We start from the raw sequence: 24,624 nt of genomic DNA, 5'->3' as shown, positions 1-24,624 counted from the left end.
CAGGCTTCAAGCCACAGGTTCTGTCCTCAGTCTTACAGGGCAGGGCCCTTGGCATATAGTAGGCACTCAGTGAACTGAGCACAATTTAGTTAACTCTGGATTGCAGAGGAGGCCCTACAAAAATGGAGATGTTGAGTACAATCTGTACTGAAAGTTACAAAGAGGCACAACCAGCAGCACTGCCAGTGGGAAGACAGCGCCCTCCCACCCCAACCCCACCCCCTTCCTGTCTATCTCTATGGTGACCATTACCAGGCCCAGTCAAGGTCAAACATGGTCAACCAAGCAGTTACACTCCTGGGAGAGGAGCAGCTGCATTTTAGGCTTCTAGCTCTGCCAGGAAATCTTTTGTATTTCAGATTATGACCATCTTAGATCAAAGTCTTTGTTAATGCACAAATGTGATCAAAACATTACATACACGTTTAAGAGAGACAATCCTGTTGCTTTAGAACTGATTTCATTTTTGCATTTTTTTGCTTTCAGCTTTTGTCTCTGTGCATATGCATTTTTAAACTCAGTGGTAATTGCAGTGAATATGTAATTTTGTATTCTGCTTACAGTGTCTTTAAAAAAAAAATAAAGCATTTGTTCATTCTGTGCTTGGGGCCAATCTTTGTTGGCCCATCAGCTTTCCGCTTAGCAACACAGTACTGAAAAGACAATGGGAGATGTTTTCATAGCCTCTATTGGGTGTCTGCGAAATGCTTTGGTTTTTTTTTTTTTTTTTCTGAGTTCTACAGACTGACGAGTTAGATAAGAACAGAACAGAATAGACTTTTCATACACATTATTTGTATTGTATCTAAATGGGGTGATTTGTTTCTGTGGGAGGAAACCTCCCTTATAAAAATCAAGCGCGTTGGTGTTACAGCTCGAGCTATCAGGGTTGACTCCTGAGACTGGCACTAACTTGCTGTGTGACCTTGGGCCACTCACTTCTTTGGCCCTAATTTCTTTCTTCTGTCCTGGGAGAGAATTTACATGAGCAGAGACTGGATTTTTGCCCTTTTGAGTCTATGTGTGTGACGTACATGTGTATTTATATATATGCTCTGCTCATGAAACTGACATTGGCTGTGGGAAAGAGTCCTGAATCCTAAGTTTGTACATATGAGAAATGGAGGAAATAAAGGTCTAAATAGGACTAAATGAGAAAATGAACTTGAAAATGTCCTGTTAGTTAAAATGTGTTTATTCGTCCCTATAGTCACCATCTGTCTCTCTTCCTGCCCATTTTCTTTTCTCCCTGGACTATGCTATGGAAAGCTGGGGTGTGTTCTGAAATATACCCTTCAATTCTAATTCGAGGGACCATTGCTTGCATTGTATGAGCCGTAATCAGGGACCAAGCTTGGAACTTAGCATCCTTTCTGATTCCCCACTTCCAGTTTCTGAGGTGCTAGGGAAGGAAACTGCAGGTTCTCCTAGGGTACATCTGGGCATGGCTCGCTCTCCAGTGCTCACTTCCCTAACGGCATGAACACAGGAGATGAGGACTCCTCTGAGATCCAGCCTCTTGTAGAGCAGTGAGTTGGGAATTGGTAATCCTGGACAGGGCCAGAAAGGCCTAGAGCAGGCAGGGGAGGTTTACAGAGCAGTTCTGCTGGGGAGACCCACAGTGTTGAATGAAAATCCTCTAGTCTTCCTTCCTTTGCCTCCTTTGTCGCTTCGATTTTCTTCCCCTTTCTTCTCACCAGATGTCTTCACAGACAAAGTGCAGAAAAGCCTGAACCTCAGAGGCCACCCTGACTGCTCCCAAGATACGCTCCCTGGCCAGGGAGGAGGAAAGGGATGCAGAGAGGGAGAGCCTGTGGCTCAGGGGTAGGGCGGTAGCCTTGAGCTGAAGAGCTCAGGGACAGCACCAGGTCCAGAGTTCAAATCCCATGACCCACAAAAACACAACAAAACCAACCCCCCCACACACAAAACAAAAACAGAAACCACCTATTAGCTGGGTGCAGTAGCTCATGCCTGTAATCCTAGCTACTCAGGAGGCTGTGCTGAGGATCACGGTTCAAAGCCAGTCCAGACACTAAAAAGTCCTTGAGACTCTCCTCTCCAATTAACTACCAGAAAACTGGAAGTGGCCCAAGGGGTAGGACAGTAGCCTTGAACTGAAGAGCTCAGGAACAGCGCCCAGGCCCAGAGCTTAAGTCCCAAGAAAAACAAAAACAAAAACGAAAAAACAAAAAAAACTCAACTATTACTGGTGGCTCATGCCTATAATCCAGACTGAGATCTGTGGATGGAGGCTTGAAACCAACCTAGGCAAGAAAGTCCAAGAGACTTATCTTCAGTTCTCCAATTAGCCGCCAGAAAAAAATGCCAGAAGTGGAGCTGTGGCTGAAGTAGCAGAATGTTAGCCTGGAGCAAAAAAGCTTACAGACAATGTTCAGGGCCTGAGTTCAAGCCCTAGGAGGACCAACACACACACACACACACACACACACACACACACACACACACACACACACACACACATTCACTTATAAAATCCAACTACAAACATGGGGAGGGGTGTCAGTGTTCAAGAAGTAATGTACCCACTACCAGATGACTGTAACTGTAACTCCTCCATACATCACCCCGACCACAAAATACAATAGAAAAAAACTGCATACCATATTCACACCACATAAAATGAACTTTTTATTGTCATCTAGGATCTAGGCCATACTCAATTTTTCCTCATTTGTCCTCAAAGTCTTCTTATAGTTGATTTGTTCAAATGAGGATCCTTAGCGTAAGAGGGGAGAGTGGTATTGGAATTGTGTGTGTCTTCTGTGTATTCCATTGTTTCTTGAGCGTCGTTTAACGATAGTAGAAGCTATGTCCTTCATCTAAGGTACTTCCTATGGTTTGCATGTGAATTTGGCTGGCAGCATCTTCCTCTATCCTGGATATCAGATGTTTGTGGTGCACTGAGCCATTCTACCATACCAACACAGCTTAAAATGAGGGAAATTGTGGCCCCTGGTTAAGCACTAATGCTTCATGCTTTCTCCCAAACATTATGGGTGGTGTGGTAAGGGAGGAAGTGGGAAAGACAGAAAGGACTAACCTTAAACAATCAGGTTAAGGGTTAAAGGTTAAGGATAGGGACCAGGAACATGGCCTAGTGGTAGAGGTCTCACAGAGCATGCATGAAGCCCTGGGTTTGATTTCTGGGTACCATATACACAGAAAAGACTGGAAGTGGTACTGTGGCTCATGTGGTAGAGCGCTAGCCTTGAGAAAGCTCAAGGACAGTGTCCAGGCCCTGAGTTTGAGCCCCAAGACTAGCAAAACAAAAAAAAAAAAAGGTTAAGGATGCATCCTCAGCTTCCTCATGCTTGGGTGGGATAATTCAGAAGCCTTTTTCCACATGGTTCTTTAGAGAATCTCGGCAGAACTGAGCCCTCTTTCTACAGCTGCGCTGACCTTGTAGCAGTAACAGAAAGGAGAGCCACCGTTATTATTTATATACAGTTTGCCTTTTTGGTGAGTTTTTTGTGAGCCACCCCCTCACTCGTACCTAGTACCATCTTTCAAATAAAACACTTGTACCTAATCCTTATGTTGGGCTTTTCTCTCTCTTGTCTCTTTCCCTCTCTCCTTCCCCTTCCGCTTCCCCCTCCCTGTCCTTTCCCCTCTCCCTGTCTGCTGAGGACTGAACTCAGGGACTCACATGCTAATCAATTGCTCTACCACTTCACCACAGCTTTGAACTCTTCTCTCTTTTTCTTTTTCATTCTTTTCTCCCAGTCCTGGGGCTTGAACTTAGGGCCTAGGTGCTGTCCTTAAGCATCTTTTATTCAAGGATAATGTTCTGCCCTTTGAGCCACAACTCCATTTCTGGCTTTTTTTTCTTTTTGGCAGAGTCTCACAGACTTTCCTTTCAAGTTGTGACCCACAGCTCTCAGCCTCGTAAGTAGTTAGGATTACAGGCTTGAGCCGCTGGTGTCCGGCTGCATTTGTCTCTTGATAGAACCCAAACTGGTAAAGCATAGCTAGATTCAGAGGCTTGGCTAGACTCCGTTTCTTTTCTGTTCTTTTTGGTAAATCAGCTTCCGGGTGCCATGTGCTTCTTTTGTATCTCATCAGAGACTCCTCACAGCAGGGACCGTGGTTCTGTCAGTGGCAATAGAGGGTGAGATCAGGACTTTAACATTAGGGGACACAGGGACTACTCCGGCACCTTCTCCAGGGTTCCTTTGTCAGTCCTGTGATGGATGGGCCGTCTGCTGCTGTGGTCGATACTGCGGGCCTGCCGGCAGCATGCTTTTCATTTCGCAAGAGGAGAGTGGTGCTCTTTCCCTTGGCCCAAAGCTGGCAAGCAACAGACATGGGCTCCTCTCGCCTCTCCATCTCCATGTGTGAGTCAGTTCTGCTCCCACTGGGACATCTTCAGGTCTCCATGGATGGGACACTGGATGTCACAAAAACAAAAGCAGAAGCTCATCATAGGTGTGCTTTGCCCACCTGGTGGCTGTTAGCCAGTTCTTAGGAGGCTTGGCACCTTGTAATGGGGAAGCAGAGGAGAGGGCACAGGCTGGGAGAGAGTGTACTTGTGTGGCATGTGCACGCCAAGGCCTTTCTTTTCTTCTTCTTCTTCTTCTTCTTCTTCTTCTTCTTCTTCTTCTTCTTCTTCTTCTTCTTCTTCTTCTTCTTCCTCTTCTTCCTCTTCTTCCTCTTCTTCCTCTTCTTCCTCTTCTTCTTCTCCTCCTCCTCCTTCTTCTCCTCCTCCTCTTCCTCTTCCTCCTCCTCTTCCTCCTCCTCTTCTTCTTCTTCTTCTTTTTCTTCTTCTTCCTCCTCCTCCTAACCCTCCTCTTCCTCCCTCTTCCCCTCCTCCTCCTCCTCCTCCCCCTTCCTCTCCCCGTCTTCCTCCTCCTCCCCGTCTTCCCCCTTCTCCTCCTCCTCCTCCTCCTCTTCTTCTTCTTCTTCTTCTTCTTCTTCTTCTTCTTCTTCTTCTTCTTCTTCTTCTCCTTCTCCTTCTCCTTCTCCTTCTCCTTCTTCTCCTCCTCCTCCTCCGCCTCCCCCTCCTCCTCCCCCTCCTCCTCCCCATCTTCCTCCTCCTCCCCAGCCTCCTCCTCCTCTTCCTCCTCTTCTTCTTCTTCTTTTCTTCTTTTTCTTTTTTTCTTCTTCTCCTCCTCCTTCTCCTTCTCCTTCTCCTCCTCCTCCTCCTCCTCTTCTCCTTCTCCTCCTCCTCTCCTCCTCCTCCTCCTCTCCTCCTCCTCCTCCTCCCCCCTCCTCCTCCCCCCCTCCTCCTTCTTCTTCTTGCCTTCGCTGCCTGCATGCTATAATTCCTCCCCTGAGGATCCTTAGCCGCTGAGTTACTGCATCGTATCTTCAGTTGATCCCCTCCTGTCCTTCACTGGACTACATTAAGATGGGAGGGAGCATGTCACGACGTGATGATTTATTACATGACCCTGGGCCACTCACTGAGCTACTCAGCCCTGGTTTGCTTATTTTGAAAGTGAAGCCAGGCTCTGGTGTCTCACACCTGTAAACCTAGCTACTCAGGAGGCTGTGATCTGAGGAGCATGGTTTGAAACCAGTCCAGGCAATGAAGTCTATGAGACTCTTATCTCTGATTAACCAATAAAAAGTTCAAAGTGGAGCTGTGGCACAAGTGGCAGAATACCAACCTCGAGGGAAAAAAAAAAATCTTAGTAATAGCATCCAGGCCTTGAGTTCAAGCCCCAGAAAATGGAAAGAAAGTGAATCAAATGAAAACAAAGTCCGTTCCTAACAAATGAAGTGAGAGGTTCATAATAAAAAAAATAATCACAAGTAGTAAAGCTTCGTTAAAAGTAAGAGAGCGATCTATACATTAAAATAGATGTGAGAGGAATAGAAAATAAGGATTGAACTAGATAGGGCTCTTAGTTGAAAATAACAGAAAGAGATTCGGGCTAATTGAAGTAGAGGGAGATTTATAGACAGAATCGTGAGAAGCCCTTCAACTTGCCAAGAAGGCTATAGAGTCAGATCTGGGTTGAACCAGTTGCGGATTAAGAGTCATGAGCTCTGAGCAATGGCCACAGCCATACCACGGAGCCGGGCACGCCGTGGCCTCTTGTGAACACAGGACAGTACTTGCTCAGCGGCTGCTGGAGTCCAGCGGCAGCCACCGCTTCCTGCTGCGAGATGCCCAAGCCTTTTCCGGGTCAGCCGCTAGGAGTCAGGGCCCATGTCCATCTCTGTTCCTAGCTGTGAGGAAAGTGGAACTGTAGAACCAAGTGGGAGACCTTGGAGATAATCAAAGGCTAAGATTCACATTGATGCCATGCTCTGGATTACTGATCAGATATCAGCCCTGGAGCTTGAACTCAGATCCTGGGTGTTGTTCCTGAACTTTTGTGCTGATAGCATTCTACCACTTGAGTTTTTGGTAGTTTATTGGGGATAAGAATCTCATGGACTTTCCTGCCCCTTCTGTCTCTTGAGTAGCTAAGATTACGGTCTGAACCACTCCTGCCCGGCTTTCTCTTTTTGTGCCAATACTGGGGCTTGAACTCAGGGCCTGGGTGCTGTCATGGTCCTTCTTTTTTTGTAGGCAATTTCCTCTTTGAAATCATGCCCTATTAGAAAACCGTAATTCACAAAACATGAAATAGAGAAGGGTGAAGCTTCTTCTTCTTATTTTTTTTTTTTGCCAGTCCTGGGCGTGGGCTCAGGGCCTGAGCACCGTCCTTGGACTTTCTCAAGGTTAGAGCTCTACCACCTGAGCCTAAGCACCACTCCTGGCTTTTTTTCTATGTATGTGGTACCGAAGAATCAAACCTGAGTCTTCGTGCATGCTAGACAAGCACTCAACCACTAGGCCAAACTCCCGGCCCAGGGTGAAGTTTTTATATGCCAAAGTAGTTTCTCATTATTAAATAGTTTTACAAAGAGGTCTCAGTTCCATACATGAAGTTGTAAGTATGATGCATCTTGATCAATGTCACCCCTTCTAACGTTGTCCCCCTCTTCCCTTCCCGTTGCTACCTTCAAGCTAGGAAGTTCAATTTATGCATAATGTACATCAGCTATAGTGACTACTCGTGTTCACTTTCTTTTCATCCTTTCTCCATGCATGCCCTCCTTATTACCTCCCCCGTACATTTCTGCTTCCTGGTAATAATAAAATATATTCAAATTAAAAAGTAGGGCTGGGAGTTTGGCCTAGTGGTAGAGTGCTTGCCTAGCATGCATGAAGACCTGGGTTCGATTCCTTGGTACCATATACTTAGAAAAAGCCAGAAGTGGTGCTGAGGCTCAAGTGGTAGAGCTCTAGCCTTGAGAAAGTCCAAGGACAGTGCTCAGGCCCTGAACTCAAGCCCAGGACTGGCAAAAAAAAAAGTAGTAGATTATCCACAGGGTTTCTGTAAAAATTTCAATTTATGAAACTGTTACTTAGTGCCACTTTTTAGGAATGATTTTATTTACTGGAGGAAAAAAAAATCCCAGCTCCTATTTTGGATCTGGGGGTGTGGGAGAAGCTCTCACGGGGAAGATTTGCCTTGAGTCTTGGGTTCTTGTTAGAGACCACATGTCCTGCCCAGAGAATGCTCTAGGGGACCTGGCAGAGAGCAGCAACACTGCAAAACCCCAGAGAGGTCCAAGTTTAATGGGGGACAATTCATAACCCTAACTGTTTCAACCAAAGCACTATTGAAAATGGGAACACACACATTCATGTGGGGGTCAGAGGACAGTCGTGCCATCAACCCTAGAATGAGTCTATTTCCTGCTTGAAGTGGAGGAGGCTTCTCGAGTGTCTCCCACCCCACCGCTGCAGCAGACATCCTCAGACCTGCTGGAGGAGTGTGGAGAGCCGCTGTCAGCGCCTCTGCTTCCCGTGGCTCTGGCCAGAAGACACAGGAGGAGCGACCAGCAGGCGGTGGAGCACAGGTAACGGCTGCCCATGCCACTGTGGCTTTACAAGGGAGGAAACTGTAATATTATCGACTTCCTGGGGCTAAGAAAGGATTTGGGAACAAAGGGAAGGGTAAGAAAAGTTGATCTGGACCAGAGCTGGGGAGACTATACTAGCCGCCAGCAGTTGGGGCCATAAAAATATAATAATAATATCTGCTAGGGTGAGAGAGCTGATGGCTATGAACTGCAGGCTCTCCTAGAGACAGGGCTATTGCACGTGTGTGCTGATATTTGGAATCATTGTTTTATTTGCTGTGTACGCTTCTGAACCTGAGCTCAGTTGTCTGCAGGTAGACTCCTAGTTGCAGTCAGTCCACAACGTCGGAACGCCTGGAGGGCTGTCCTGTCACTCCAACTTGTTCTCCCTCAAAGCCAGAAGGGTGAAGTCTGTCCAGTCAGGCCTTGCTCATGCTCAATCCACATTCGCTTTCCTGGGTTTGTTGTCAGGAAGACTGCTTGGAGGCCGTGGCAGAACCCAACCCTTGAGGGGACCCTGAGGCGGCATCCCCGCTGGACTGCCTGTAGGTTGTAGCGTCATGAGCCCCTGGGCATATCTGCAGCCTGGACCTGACAAGCATGCAGAGAGCAGAGAGTGATCCTTCACCCATCAAATGTGCACTGCAACACTCTTCTCCTTTTGACTCCCAAAAGGCTGTATTTACTCATGAATCCAAAAAGAGATGTTTACTTACAAAGTAAACGGGGTTTTGCAGCTGAGTAAACACGGCGTTTGCATGGTCAGGATAGACTGGAAGGATGAAGGTTCTCATTTTGCAGAAGGCACTGCCAGGATCATTCATTTATTCACTCATGGATGGATGACATGAATGGATGAACAAATAACATGTAGCTTCTTTCCTTCCCTTCCCCATGTCTTCTTCTTTCCTTCCTCTTTCCTTTTCTTTCTTTGTTTCTCTTTCTCTCCCTCTTTCTTTCTCTTTCTTCTCCTTTCTCTTTTCTCGTTCCTTTTCTTTCTTTCCTCTTTCTTTCTCACTCTCTCCTTCCCCCCCCCACTCTCTTTCTTCCCAACTTTCTTGTAAGTACTGAGGCTGCTGTTATACCTGGGTAGTGTCCTATAGCTTTTTGCTCAAAGGCTGTCATGCTGGTTAATTGGAGATTACGAATCTCTTGGATTACTCTGATTAGAATGGTGATCCTCAGATCTCAAAGTCTTTTCAGTAGCTAAGGATTACAGGCATGAGCTACTGGTGCTGGCTCTGTGTGTATATTATATATGTGTATAAGGGTTCTTATTTCTAAAGCAGTTTCATTCACAGTGAACTCAGGCAGAAAGCATAAACCTCCCAAGTGACTTATGCCACCATCCTTATCCCCAACAGACTGGTGTTTTATTGTAGTTGATGAACAAACAATGCCATGAATTATTGTCCAAATCCTATACTTTACATTAGGATCTGCAGTTGGCATTGTTATTCTATAAAACACTGTGTGGGCCGAGAGTTTGGCCTAGTGGTAGAGTGCTTGCCTAGCATGCACGAAGACCCGGGTTCGATTCCTCAGTACCACATACATAGAAAAAAGCTGGAAGTGGTGCTGAGGCTCAAGTGGTAGAGCTCTAGCCTTGAGAAAGTACAAGGACAGTGCTCGGGCCCTGAGCTCAAGCCCAGGACTCGCAAAAAAAAAAAAAAAAAAAAAGATATTAAAAAAAAAACACTGTGTGTCTGCTATCATTGCATTATATACGTAATAATTACTCTGCTTATAGATACCCAAGCTCTAGCTCTTCTCCCCTATCCTTAGACCCCCAACAGCATTGCCCATTTCAATGCTGCCATAGTTTTATCTTTTCCGGAATTTGTTATCATTGAAATCACAGAACGTGTAACTATTTCAACTGGCTTCTTTCACTCAGCAGTTAACGTTCCTCTATGTCTTTCTGTGGCTGCACAACTTAATCTTCTCCCATGGATGCATGTGTCACAGTTTATCTGTGTTCCTGACAAAGGACTTGGGGTTGCTTCCAGATTTTTTAAGCTTGTTCTCGTAAAGGTGATGTGCAAAGGGGGTCACGATTACATAAGTCAGGTAAAGAGGACATTTCTTTTTGAACAATGTCACCCCTTCTCTCACACTCTCCCAGTTTTCCCCTCCCACCCCCAGCCACAAGTTGTAAAGCTCATTTTCAATGTAGGGTCTAGTGAGTACCACTGCTGTATCCATTCTCCCTTTGTCCCTCCAGTTTCCAGATTTGGGCAATTATGACTAAGCATCCTCTGCAGGCTTTTGTGGGGATGTAAACTTAGTAACTCATTTGGCCCAGTGCCCAAAAGCATGATCACTGGGCGATATGGTAAAACCCTTTTTCGTTTTGTAAGAAGTGGTCAGATTGTCCTTCCCAAAGTGGCTGAACATTTTGATCTCTGCCAGCAATGAAAGGGAGAGTTCTTGTTGCTCCATATCCTCACAGGGTTGATGTTTAGATTCTGGCCATTCTATAATCTGTGCAGTGGTAGCTAGTTGTTGTTTTAATTTCTAATTACCTGATCATCTTCTTCCATGCTATGGTTCATTTATGAAGCTTCTTTGACAAGATGCCTGTTCAGGGGCCAGGAGTTTGTTCTCGTGGTAGAGAGCTTGCCTAGCATGCAAGAAGACCCAGGTTCGATTCCTTGGTACCACATATATAGAAAAGGCCAGAAGTGTGCTGTGGCTCAAGTGGTAGAGCTCTAGCCTTAAGAAAGTCCAAGGACAGTGCTCAGGCCCTGAGTTCAAGCCCCAGGTCTGGCAAAAAAAAAAAAAAAAAAGATGTCTGTTCAGGTCATTTTGTTTGAGTTGTTCATTCATTATTTAAATTATATGAGTACCTTGTTTATGTTGGATTTTTTTTCTCAGTCTGTTACTTCTCTGTCTCTTCTCTTGACAGTGTTTTCTGGAAAGCTACATGAAGTACTTTGTTTTGAGTATTACTAAGAATGCTCAGTTCTTGTCATTTAATCTTAGTAAGATTGGAAATAATTATAGAAATTATAAATAAGGTTGTAGTTTAATTTTTTTTCCAGTCCTGGGGTTTGAACTCAGGGCCTGAGCACTGTCCTTGGGCTTTCTCAAGGCTAGAGCTCTACCACCTGAGCTGCCGCACTACATCCGGCTTTTTCTATGTATGTGATACCAAGGAATTGAACCTTTGGGCATGCTAGGCAAGCACTCTACCACTAAGCCAAACTCCTGGCCCCTAGTTTAATACTTTAAATAGTTAATATCTCAATTTTATCCTAATCTTTAAATATTTTAGAGTTATAATTATTTCTCAGGGCTCACATATTTTTATGAAAGTTTGGAATACATGAAGACACTTGGCCTATAAGAAAACTGTTCTGAGTTTGAGACTGGTGGCTCATGCCTCTAACCCTAGCTCCTTAGGATACTAAAATCTAAGGAAGTGGAGTTGTGGCTCAAGTATTAGGGTGCCAGCCTTGAGTTAAAAAGCTAAGTAGAGCTCCAAGTCCTGAGTTCAAGCCCTAGTTTAAAAAAATGTTCAGTACCTACGTTCTAGAAAAATGGGAATCCCTTAGTATTGGTTTCAGTGGTGATTGGATATTTGCACTGGATGTGCCCTTAAAGCCAATTGAACCACCCACACCAATCATGGTTGCCATCACCACTGTCTCTGCCTCTGGTGACTATCAGTTATCTAACCCTACCAAGGCGGTCTCAAGGCTGCAGAGATGTGTATAGAGTTGGTCGTCTGTGACCATGCTGGGTCTCGCGGGGAGTTTGTGGCTTCTTGGTGCTGAGAGCTTAGTTCTCTTTTCAGTCTCAAGTCCATCCATATCCCTTTATACTGTGAAGTCTTTTACCAGTCATGGGTGATGTGGTCATTTGAACTAGAAATTCTATCAAATAAAACTAGCAGTTTTTCTTAACAATAATGATGATCTTGGCTCAAGGCTCCGTCCATACCAATCAGGGTGTGTTTGGGCTTTGTCTCGGACAAGAAGAGTTACTTTCAGAAGGAAGGATCTGATTGGCTGTCTTGGATCTAGTATCCACCTCTACTCCAATCCTCTGTGGCCCGGAGGTGGAGTGACAGTGGAGTGGGGAAGTTCCGGCTGCAATCCGGGGTCAGCATCTTCCACAGAGCGCTTGTCTCACATGTAGTGGAACAGTAAGCATGAATCTGGCAGGAAAAGCACTAAATCCATGTTAGCAAGGAAGAAGTACATTCAGAACGATACAAGGATATCCTGTCTTAGGAACCAGGAATGCTGTACTTAGACATGACACTGCAGATGGAAAGCAACAGACAATTATGTTGTTGTCATTGTCCATTAACAGATCATTCCTTTCTAAGACTGACTAGCTTTCCATTATCGTGTTGGTGTGTCACAGTTTATATAAAGGACCTTTAAGTTATTTTCTACTTTTTTTTTTTTTTTGGTCAGTCCTGGGGCTTGAACTCAGGGCCGAGGTGCTGTCCCTGAGCTTTTTCACTCAAGGCTAGTGAACTATAACTCTGAGCCACAGCACCACTTCCTGTTTTCTGATGGTTAATTGGTCTAACAGACTTTCCTGCATGGGCCGGCTTTGAACCAGGATCCTCAGATGTCAGACTCCTGAGTAGCTAGGATTACAGGAGTATGCCACTGTACCTGGCTTTTCTATCTTTTGACAATTATGACTAAAGAAACATGAACAATTGGAAAAGGAAAGCAAGTTTGCAAATTCCTAAGGGTAAGAAAGCAAAATGAAAAGCAATGTATATGATGTATTTGAATCTGTCTGGAAATGGTGCTGTACAAATAAGGAAACTGTGAATTAGAAATAAGATTTCCAGAACCGGGTGGTGGGGCAAGGGGGGGCGGGAGGAGACCAGAAAGAGGCAAATCCTGGAGAAGAGAATAGCCACTTCAGATTGGTACTGTGTTGTCAGAAAAAATACCGGAAGCCCAATTAAATTCAAATTTCAAACAATGGATATTTCCAGGGACATCTTTACATTAAAAATCATTCATATTTTAAATCATGAATGTATATATGAAATGCCTGTTTAATTGGTTATCTTTGCATTTATCTTTGCTAAATCTGGCAGTCCTGACTGACAAGCCATGCCTCGCCAGCTTCTAGATCCTTCTTGAATTCTCCAGAAAGAGTGAATGCCATTGTGGAGTGTTGACATTAAGTGCATTCTTTTAATGTTTGCATCTCTGGCCCAGCCATCCTTCCTCATGGTGCTAACTCAATTGAAATCATAGAATTCAATTACCCAAATGCCCCTTTCCTGGAGAATGGCTGAGCAGTCAGACTCCTCTCGGAAGGCTGATGTCATCCTATATTTATTCTCTCCGTGAGTCCGAAAAGAAACACAGATGGAAAATAACAGGAATCCCCAATATGCGAATGTGATGCCTGCTCTCTGTCCCCTGTCCTTCCTCCATGACCTGGGTGGGGGGCGGTCACCGGGCTGGGTCTCAGGAAGCCACATGGCCCAGGCTTCCTGGACAGCTTGAAGAAGGAACTTGGCGGCTTTCACAGCCAGGACCCCGTGGGAGTTATAACAGGCCCACTGGAGAGCTAACTGTCTCAGCAGTTGTCACTTACAGCAGAACATGCTCCACGGGGGATGGGGCACATGTCCTCTTCAAAGCAGCAATTTAGAGGCTTTGGTCCAGCCTTGACTCCAACCAAGCAGTGGATTCTGTTTAAACAATCCTGGAAGGTGCTAGAAGCAGCCAGAATTTTCTTCTCTCCTAGGAAGCCACCATCTTGACCGTGACCACAGTTAATCCCCATGAAAATCTGCTGGAAGTAGTGGACAGCTGCCCTCTCCTACAAGAGGCTCCCAAGCCCTGAGCGGAGTCCTCACTCTGCCCCTGGCTGGGCCTCTTACCACATGCCTGGGTCAGCCTCATGGCGCCCACTGACCTCTGCTCTGCGGTGCCCGTGGCCCTTCCACCTGGGCCCACGTCCGCTCTGTCGAGAGGGGGCTCACATCAGCCCCTCTGAAAGGTGGTGACGAGCCTGGCCCCTGCTCTACTGCTCATTTCTTCTTTAAAATGGCTTTTGCTTTCTTTTATTGTTACTACGAAGGTGAGGGACAGAGGGACATGGCTCGGGAAGTCCCGGAAAGCGTGCCTCTCTTTTTGGACAGTATCAGCCCTTTCCTTGCTCTCTCTCCCAGGTTTCCCCTCCCGTCCCCACCTGCAAGTTGTCTAGTTCATTTCAACATAGTGCACAGTAAGCATCACTGTTACAATCATTCACCTTTTCCCCCTCCAGTTCTGTGCTCCCCCTTCCCTTCCCAAAGACAGGTAAGCAAGCAAGCAAGCTTTAACAATAAGATAAATAATTTCCACCCCAAACATGTCAGTCAGTACATCATAATTGTAGGTATGAATGGCAGACAGCGTACCATTTCAACACATACCTGCCGTGGACAGAGATCAGATTCATGGACTTGGACATAACATTGTATCTTTAGGTTGGGAACATTACAAATCCTTTCCACCAGCTTTTAACCTTTTTATTCTGTATCTGTCTACCTAACACTAGGGATTCAACTCCGGGCCTCCTACTTGTTTGGCTAGTACTTAACCACTTGAGCCACCTCCAAGCCTCCACTGGCTACTTTTAAATATAAATTAATAGTTGTTTACCATGGTTACCCTGTTTACTATGCAGAACATTGGACGGCCCTGTGCAACCACATCTTATTTGTACCTGGTAACTTTCTCTCTATCACTTCCCCCCCACACCAGAAGCCTCCACAAGCCACTGTTCTATTCTTTCTTTAAAAAATTATATTTTATTATCTTTCATAGTTAAGCACATCAGTTTATGAATACGATGTGTCTTGGTGGATGTCACCCCTTTTCTCAGTCTCCGCTTTTATTCTTTCTACGCATAGGTAGAAAGGATGGAGAATTAAAATTCTTATAGCACAAGGATTGAAATAATTTAAATAATTACCATTGCAATTTTTGTGTAATTATAACATTTTCTAATAAAAATAATGAAAGCAAAGAGAAATTTAGCCTCATACAGAACATTCAAAATTAATATAGGGGAAGCCTATATACCCTTCACATAGCTTTCACCAGTGACTCATCTACCCTTTCATTTTGCTCCCCATGCCAAGGATTGAACCCCAGGCCAGGTATCTGCCAGGCAAGCACTCTACCACTTGCACTATAGCTTTTGTATTTATTTTGTTTTGGGGACAGGGGGTAGCCAGTCTTCTGGGGCTGGTCTGAACTCCTGCCTCTGCCTTCCTAAGCAGCTGAGATTGATTACAGGTATGATGCTCCTGTTCTTAACACATCATTCCTGTCCTGTCGGTTAACATACCACTGGCCTGTTTATCAAAGACTGCTTGAAGTCAGAGAGTACAACTTTTACCTCTACACTGTCTATGATTTTAACCTGGTATAAGGTATTGAACAGCTCAGCAGCGGTTTTTTGAAATAAAACCTGGCCTTTATTTTCATGTGGGTCATATTCCATTGCTGAGAAAACTCACTTCAGTGGAGAGTTTAACTAACTCAGGTAAGACCATGGTTGCTTGGTCCCATATCTCCTGCATCTCTGCTGAAACAGAACATCCTGAAATCTAGCAGAAGTTATTTAGGGTTCAATCTCCAGCACCGGAAAAAAAGAGAAAGCTCAGAAAGTAGAAGTCTATCAAGTTGCATAGATAAGTTGAAACAACTTAATATAGCATGTGGAATTAGCCAAATGCAAATAAGTGAAATGAAAGCTAAGAGAAGAGGATGGCTTTTACAGCAGAAGAGATCATCCTGAATTGAAATATAACCTGGGAGAAATTCCACAGACAATGCTGTCTAAAACAAAAAAAAATGGAAGATTTGGAAGGAAAAGCAAGAGGGAAAGGTAATTTTTTAAAGTCCAATAACAATGTGACTGGAATCTTAGAAAGAGAAGAGAAAGAAAATATGGCAGAGTCCTTACTGGAAGAGATGACAGCTGAGGTTTTCAGGATCTAAGATGTAATCCACAAATTAAAAACATGTGTTATGCTGTCCAAATAAAATGATACTCCATGGTGAAACTCTAGCTAGACCTCCAGAAAGCAACTTTCTTAGATACATCTAGCAAAGAAAAATCCACCAGACAAAAGTGAGACTGAGAGATGGTGTCTCTGAATGGCAGTAGAAGACACGGGAATTCAATATGCTGAAAAGGATGCTGATTTTTATTCCACAAGTGGTCTCTCAAGGATAAAAAAGGAAGCCAAGGGTAGTGGCACATAGCTAGAATCCTAGCAGTAGAGAGACCGGTGTAGGAAGCTGACAAGTTGTGAAATTATGAGCTGCAGACCAGTGTAGTTATACAGTGAAACTCTTGTTTCAAAATCTAAACCAACAAGGGGAGAAAAATTCATTGCGAGGTTTTTGTTGTACCAAGACCTAAATTCCATGGATCAACCCAGAGAATCCTAGTCGGGCAGCCTGCACTTAAAGAAGAAATGAAGAGCCCACACGTGTAATCCTAGCTACTCAGAAGGCTGACGTCTGAGGTTGGTGGTGCAGAGCCAGCCCAGACAGGGGAGTCTGTGAGACTGTTATCTCCAATTAATCACACACACTAAAAGAAGCTGGAAGTGGAGCTCAAAGTAGGTTTGAGCACAAAAGCTCAGGGAAGGAGCCAGGAGTGTGGCCTAGTGGTAGAGTGCTTGCCTAGCATGCACGAAGACCCAGGTTCAATTCCTTGGTACCACATACATAGAAAAAAGCCAGAAGTGGTGCTGAGGCTCAAGTGGTAGAGCTCTAGCCTTGAGAAATCCCAAGAACAGTGCTCAGGCTCTGAGCTCAAGCCCAGGACTGGCAAAAAAAAAAAAGTTCAGAGAAAGCACCGAGCCCCTGAGTTCAAGCCCTAGGACTGGCACAAGAAAGAAGAAGAAAGCTGGGACTGTGGCTCAGTGGTGGAATGCTTGCCTAGCACGTAGGAAGCCCAGAGCTTTGATTCCTCAGTGCCACATAAACAGAAAAAAAGGGGTGGGGGTGGGAGCATGGCCTAGTGGTAGAGTGCTTGCCTAGCATGCATGAAGCCTTGGGTTTGATTCCTTGATTCCCTGGCCCTGAGTTCAAGCCCCAGGACAGACAAAAAAACAAACAACAACAAAAACAAATAATGAAAGAAGAAGGAGGAGGAAGAGGGAAGAGAGAGGAGAAAACTGGATAAATCAACACTGATCTAGTGTCCTGCATGGTTTTAAATGAGATGGACATGTACGGCCACTAGTACATATAAATTGAGAGAGGAGTAATTATGGTTAAAGTGGTTAGGCTAAGCATGTGTGTTAACATTTAAATAAATTAAAACTATGCAACTTCCAAATGAGTAGAGAAGGCTAAAAGAATCTAATAGATGGCAAGATATGAGAGAAAAAAATAAATGTCCAGCAGGACAGTTAAAATATAAAATAAGATATTGAATCAGAAACATTTTAATTTACAAAAAAATTTTTTGTACCTGCCTTGGGGCTTAGACTCAGGACTTGAGCTTTCACACTTAAGGCTAGTGCTCTACCGCTTGAGCCAGAGCTCCAGTTCTGGCTGTTTTGGTGGTTAATTGGAGAGAAGAGTCTCATAGCCCTCCCTGCTTGGGCTGGCTTTGAACCATGATCCTCGGATCTCAGCCTGCTGAGTAGCTAGGATCATAGAAGTGAGCCACAGCAGTTGGCTCATCAGGTAACTATTAGGACAAGCTTAAAGACAATGCTTTTCTACAGCCTGGTGGGGTTGCAGATGGCTAAAAGAAAGATACCCAAGTGTTCCTGGCAACGTTGCCCATTCATGCAGCGTTGATTCTTGCTAACTGTATTCCGCTGTCCCCAGTCTGTGTCCCCTATCCTGTGTCAATGTGACAGGGAAGCTTTGAGCCAAGTTGTTGCCCCCACAGATTCCAGTTCAATTCTGGTTCATGTGTCGGGTGAGTGAGGAGGAAAGCACAGCCATAAATCCCAGCTCTGCTCACAGGAGAGGACAGAGGGAAAGGAAGCCATCTTGCTCACCAGACCCCCCTGTCTGGCGAGAGACCGGGGCTCGAATGCCCAGGTGGAAGGAAGGACCTCTTCCACGCCCCCCAGGCCCCAGGCCACACAGGGAGGGGATGAGGGGCTGGGGAGAGCTGGTGAGGAGGAGGAACTCTGGGCGCTCACAGGCAGAGCGGGAGTTCTTGTTTGTGTGCAGCGGGGTGCTCAGGCCTCAGCCCTTGGGCACATGTAGCTATGGTGGCCTGACACCCCAGCGACAAGAACAAGCAAGTCCTGGGGGCTGCGGAGTCCTTGGTTTCAGGGGCTCCCATCCAGCCCCCCGAGTTGCTTCACCCTGCGCTCTCCTCGGCAGATGGAAAGGAATTTGACCAGCGAATGCGGCCCACATATGGATTCAGGATTTGTGATTCATCCAGACCTGTCCAGACCCATCTAGAAGGAAGTGGCGCTGTGCCGTGGCTCCTGGCAGGGCCCACCCCTTGCTGGCAGTCACGCCAGCCTTCTGGGGCTGCCATTAAGAGCTGGGGTGCTGCAGCCATGAGGAGCAGAGAGAAAAACCTGGCCTCACGTGTACACGACAGAAGCATGGACACCAGGCTGAGACTGGTCACACCGATATTTTGCCAGGCAGACAGACAGGGGAGAGGGGAGGAGAGGGAGGAGGAGGAAGAGGAAGAGGAGGGAGGGAGGGAAGGAGGGAGGGATGGAAAAATCAGAAGGAAGGGAGAGGGAGACAGGGAGGGAAGAGGGAAAGGAGAAAAAAAGAAGGAAGAAAAGAAAGGAGCTAGGTCAGCCGGGCGCGGTGGCTCACACCTGTAATCCTAGCTACTCCAGAGGCTGAGATCTGAACCAGAGGGAAGAGAGGGGAAGAGAGAGAGGGAGGAGAAGAGAGGGATGGGAATGAAAAGGAAGAGAAGGGAGGGAAGAGGGGAGGGAGGGAGGAAGGAGTAGAGGAGGAAGGAACAAAGGAAGGAAGGAAGAGAGGGAGGGGACAAAGAGAGAAATATGGGGAAGGAGGGAGAGAAGGAGGGAGGGTGGGAAGAGAGATGGGGAAAGGAGGGAGGGAGGGAAGAGAGATCAGAGGGAAAGGAGAGAGGGAGGAAAAGAGGGAGGGAGGAAGGGGAGAGGGAAAAGAGAGGGGGGGGAGAGGAGAGAAAGAAGAAAAGGAAGGAAGAAAAAGAAGGAGCCATGCCTGTGTGTTGGCCCAGCAGGAATGTGGAGGCTCCAGCGCCACCTATTTTGGGTTCCTGAGTTCATCCCCAAGGCCTGTGCCAGCCCCTGTGGCTTCTCATCTTTCCATCCTGGCCTGGATGACAAAATGACTAAAAATACAGTGCTCCCCACAGGCCGGCCACACGGCCAGCCCTGCGTGCGTGGACACATGTTCAGTCTTAGGTGCGCCGGCTGGGAGCCTGGGAGGGCTGGGTGGGGTCAGATCCTCCTTCCCCTGGCCTCTCCTCTCTGCTTGGCCTCTCTAGAAGGTTCTCACCACAGTTCTGGGTCTCCATATTGACCCAGGCTCACTGGGCGCCTGTAAAGACAACCCTTTCTGCAACAGTCACACGCACAGCCACCGGTGATGAGGGCACCGGGAGCAGATGGACAAACCATTCCTTCTGGGGCCGGGGTGCCCCATTTTACAGTACAGTTCCTGGCTCAGAGCAGCTCAAACCACCCTGTGTTTGATGACTACAGCAAGTTCCAGGGAATTAATTGGGGTGTGTGTGTGTATGTATAATACTGGATCTTGAACTCAGGGCCTGGGTGCTGTTCATTAGTTTTTTTGCTCAAGGTTGGCAAGCTATCACTTGAGCCACCATTCCGGTTTGTTTGGTTTGTTGCGTTTTGGGGGTGGTTAGTTGGAGCTACGAGTCTCATAACTGTCCTGCCTTGGCTGGCTTCGAACCACAATTCTCAAATTTCAACTTCCTGATAAGCAAAGATTATAGGTGTGAGCCAGCAGTGCTGGCTGAATTATGTGAGATGCCCCATCTCGGAGTGTGAGCTTGTGTCCTGGACTTTGAGGACAATTGGTTTTCAGCCTCCACTGCCATGTGGGGGACCCTGCAAGGGGTCTAGAGTCCAGCTGTCCTCTCGGCACTGCCCTTTCTCTGCTGCTCCTCTGTGCTGGTGGCCTGTTTCCGGTGTCCTGGAACCTTCTGGAGAATGAGTGCCTTGACTCATTTCTTTTGGTGCCAAAATGTCATCCTCAAGTTTGGGAATGGCTGTTCTGCTCAGTCTTGTCTGTCTTCACCATCTGTAAGTCAATCTACAATATCAGTGCTGGACTAATACCAGGCTCTCAGAATGTCCTTGCTTGTTTGAACTTGCTGCTGGGACTGGCTTATGTTCGTGGTTTTCTCAGTTTCTCTCATCTTCTGTGTTTTCTGGTCCCTGCGGTCAGTCAGGACAGAGAAAGGGCCCTGACCTGGAGTCTCTAGTGAAGTAGAGCAGACACCAGGGGGTCTGGTAAAGGATTGTGGGCACACGGACCCCAAAAGCTCTTCACTAGTCTAGTCCAGCCAGGGCAGCCCCTGAGGAGGAACGGGCCACAGATGCTGAGGGGCGGCTCCTGGCACTGGTGCCAAGGTCCCCTTGGCTGCCCTCTGTGGCAGCACTCATGGCTGGTGCTTGTGGCACAGTCTTCTCTCTGTTGCCAGGGGAATGAGGCACCCTGCCAGACCACTCACCTGCCCCGCCCTGCCTGGGGTTTGGGCTGGCACTCCTGACACACACACTCTGGTTTTGTACTGTGGTTTGCTCATCAGGGTGTGGGGGGCCCCCGGGGTGAGCTCACCACCTCTGGTTCCCGAGTGCCACCCACAGACATGGACTGGCCCTGAGCTTCGGTGTGCCCAGGGCGGGTTTGGGAGGTGAATGGTCCCTGCCCATGAGTCACGGTCCTTCAGCTCCCTGTTCCGAACCCCTGGCGTGGCCACAGCTGGGGAAGGGGCCGTGGAAATGGCAGTCAGTCGTCACAAAGACTTCTCTACGACTCCTTCCCACAACTTGGCTCAGCACACACCCGCAGCCAGCTGCCCATTAGTGAAGGCCAGGGCAACAGACCGGGCCAGACCTAGGAGCCCATTTCCAAGCAATTCAGCTGAAGGAGTATTGGCTCATAAAAACTGGGCTTCCAGGGTGGGGAGTTTGGCCTAGTGGTAGCGTGCTTGCCTAGCATGCACGAAGACCCAGGTTTGATTCCTCAGTACCACGTTGTATGTAGAAAAAAGCCAGACGTGGTGCTGAGGCTCAAGTGGTAGAGCTCTAGCCTTGAGAAAGTCCAAGGACAGTGCTCAGGCTCTGAGCTCAAGCCCAGGACTGGAAACACACACACACACACACACACACACACACACACACACACACACACAACTGGGCTTCCAGCCTGGTGCCAATGCTCATGCCTATCATCACAGCTACTCTGGAGGCTGAGATCTGAGGATCATGGTTCAAAGCCAGCTCAGTCAAGAATGTCCGCCAGACCTTATCTCCAATAAACTACTCAGACACAGCCAGAAGTGTTACTATAGCTCAAATGGTAAAGCAATCACCTAGAGCACAAAGAAGCTCAGAGACAGTGCCCAGGCCCAGAGTTCAAGGCCCGGAATGGAGGAGGAGGAGGAGGAGGAGGAGGAGGAGGAGGAGGAGGAGGAGGAGGAGGAGGAAGAGAAGAAGAAACTGGGCTTCCCATTTCAAATGTCCTTTCTTAATCAGCATTTAGGGGTAAGGAAACCATCCCCAGAAACATGTGACCGTGCACCCTGCTGAGACAGAAGGTGGCAGTTGAGAGGCCAGACTGCAGCCCAGGCTTTGCAGGGAGTCACCCAGAACCGGTGCCAGCCCGTGCTTCCTTCTACCCCTTGTCCCTGGCTCTGTGTTTCCTATTTCCAGTCTGCTTCATGCATCTTGCCACTCAGGCCCTTTTGGGTGAGTAATTTTTAAAAGAGGATGGGGACTTGGTTTTGACACAGCAATACTTCCAAATGGTGGATAGAAGAAGGCAGCAAGCTCAGAGCTGGCTGGCATTTCTTATTTTTACTCTTGTGTAGCTACTAGGGCTTTAGCAAAAGACGTTTTTGGCTTTTTCACTCAAGTCTGGCACTGTACAACTTGAGCTACACCTCGGCTTCTGGCTTTTTGGTGGTTTATTGGAGATGACAGTCTTATGGACTTTTCTGCCTGGGCTGGCTTTGAACCTTGACTCTCAGATCTCAGCTTCCTGAGTAACTAGTGTGAGCCACCAGTGCCAGGCTGTCTAGACATTTCCAATATTATTTTGCTCATGTCTGTCACTCCGTGAGAGCCTTCAATAAATAACAGCAATGCTGTTATCAACAGCAGTAATAATAAAAGCAGTCATCTGTTGAGAGTCCTGAGTGTGCCAGGCCTAGAAATAAGTTCACTTCAAATATGGTCTGGAATCCTCAGGTGTTCTCTGAGTTGGGATTATGACTTCCATCTTACATTTAGGGAAATAAGGGACTTAAAAACCACGAAGAGGACCAGCAGTTTGGCCTAGTGGTAGAGTGTTTGCCTAGCATGAACGAAGATCTGGGTTCGATTCTTCAGTACCACATACATAGAAAAAGTTGTAAGTGATAAGTGGTGCTGTGGCTCAAGTGGTAGAGCTCTAGCCTTGAGAAAGCCCAAGGACAGTGCTTAGGCCCTGAGTTAAAGCCCCAGAACTGGAAAAAAAAGAAAAGAAAAGAAAAGAGGGCCAAGAGCATGGCCTAATGGTACAGTGCTTGTCTAGCATGCATGAAGCCCTAGGTTCAATTCCTCGGTGCCACATACACAGAAAAAGCTGGAACTGGTGCTCAAGTAGTAGAGCTCTAGCTTTGAGAAATCCCAAGGCCCTGAGACCAAGTGCAGGTCTGGAAAAAATAAAAGACAGGATCATGTATTTTCCACCACAATGGTAGAAATGATGGATGCCACTTGTTTATTTTTTGGTAGATCATGGGGCTTTAATTCTGTCCCTGAGCTCGTCAGCTCAAGGCTACCATCCTGCCCCGAGCCACAGCCCCACTTCTAGTTTTCTAGTGATTAATTGGAGATAAGGGTCTCTTGTTTTTTATTCTTTAGAGAACTGAGATCCTCAGATCTCAGCCTCCTGAGTAGCTAGATTTACAGATGTGAGCCATTGTGCAGCTGGGTGTCACTCTTATGGTGTTCATTATTGAAGTAATTGAAATGGTAGTAACAAGATTATTGTAGAGCCTGAAGGATTATCTCTTGTGATCTGAAAGTAAGCAAGAGCCCAAGCAGGACAAAAATCCCACCCCCTCTTTCTTTTCTTTCTCTCTCTCTCTCTCTCTCTCTCTCTCTCTCTCTCTCTCTCTCTCTCTCTCTCTCTCTCTTTCTCTCTTTCTTTCTTTCGGTCATGGGGCTTGAACTGAAGGCCTTGGTGCTATCCCTGAGCTTTTTTGCTCAAGACACTACCACTTTGAGCCACAGTACCACTTCCAGTTTTCAGGTGAAGATCAGAGTCTCACAAACTTTCCTGACCAGGCTGGATTTGAACCACAATCCTCAGATCTCAGCCTCCTGAGTAGCTAGGACTACAGACATGAGCCACCAGTACCCAGCAAGAAGTATTTTAAATTAGGTGTGGAGTGATGAACGCAGGATAAAGCCAGCAAGGCGCTAGTGGCTTCGTGGTTATAATTCTAGCTATTCAGGAGACTGAGATCTGAAAATCATAGTTCAAAGCCAGCCTGGGTGAGAAAGTCTGTGAGACTCTTGTCTTCAATTAACCACTAAAAACCTGGAAATGGAGCTGTGGCTCAAGTGGTAGAGCACCAGCCTTGTGTGAAAAAGCCAAGTGAGTGTGTAAGGCCCTGAGTTTTCGTACACACACACACACACACACACACACACACACACACACACACACACATCTATGTAACCTGTTTGGGTTGAATACGAAATGTCACTCGCAGGCTCAAGTGTCATAGCGTCCTTTCTCAGTGGGAAGAACTACATTTGGGCCTAACTGGTGAAAGAAGGTCTCTGGGGGCATGTTCTTGGGGCAGTTTCTCACTCTTGGCTTCTTGTTCCTCCTGCCATCCTGCCCCTTCATCTCGCTTCCTGCTTCCTGTCTGCCATGAGGAAAGAAACTCCGCCATCCCACTTACCTGCCTTGTGATGCCTAACAGCCCAGGGCCAAGCCACTATGGACGGAACCCTCCAGAGCGGAGCCAAACCAATCCTCCTCCTTTAATGTTCTCTCAGGTGCTTGGATCACAGCCATGCAAAAGTAACGAATGTTTAATCTAACTGAAGAGAATACATGTACATACTGTATATTGCACGCGCGCACACACACACACATACACCTTGCATGTACCCATTCCCCCTCCCCCAACACACACAGTCTGACCAGATCTTAGCATGTAGGGTGAATCTGAGGTCTCAGCTTTGTGATTCTACACGAGCTACTTCAAATTGTACCTTTCTCAGACTCTGTAGGTAAAATCCCACCTTTAGGCATAGCTTTCTGGGTCTGAAATATAATCCTTACTCACTACCACTAAAAATAAAAGTGAGAAAATAGTTTCCTCGCATATGATAAGGAATTGATTTGCATCCTTAATGAGAAAGAACACTTACAATAAAGATATGAGGAAAATATTCCAATAAAAATAGATAACAGCCCAAGATAAATGTAAATATCCAATGAACATTTGTATAAGATCCTAACTCCTTTACTTATTTTTAAGAAAAGGATGGGGTGA

This window comes from Megascapheus bottae, chromosome 7 (assembly GCF_031878675.1).
Source record: "Megascapheus bottae isolate mThoBot1 chromosome 7, mThoBot2.hap1, whole genome shotgun sequence".
NCBI classification, from domain to species: Eukaryota; Metazoa; Chordata; class Mammalia; order Rodentia; family Geomyidae; genus Megascapheus; species Megascapheus bottae.
The sequence above is the reverse complement of the archived record's forward strand: the minus strand, read 5'-3'. Positions refer to the sequence as shown.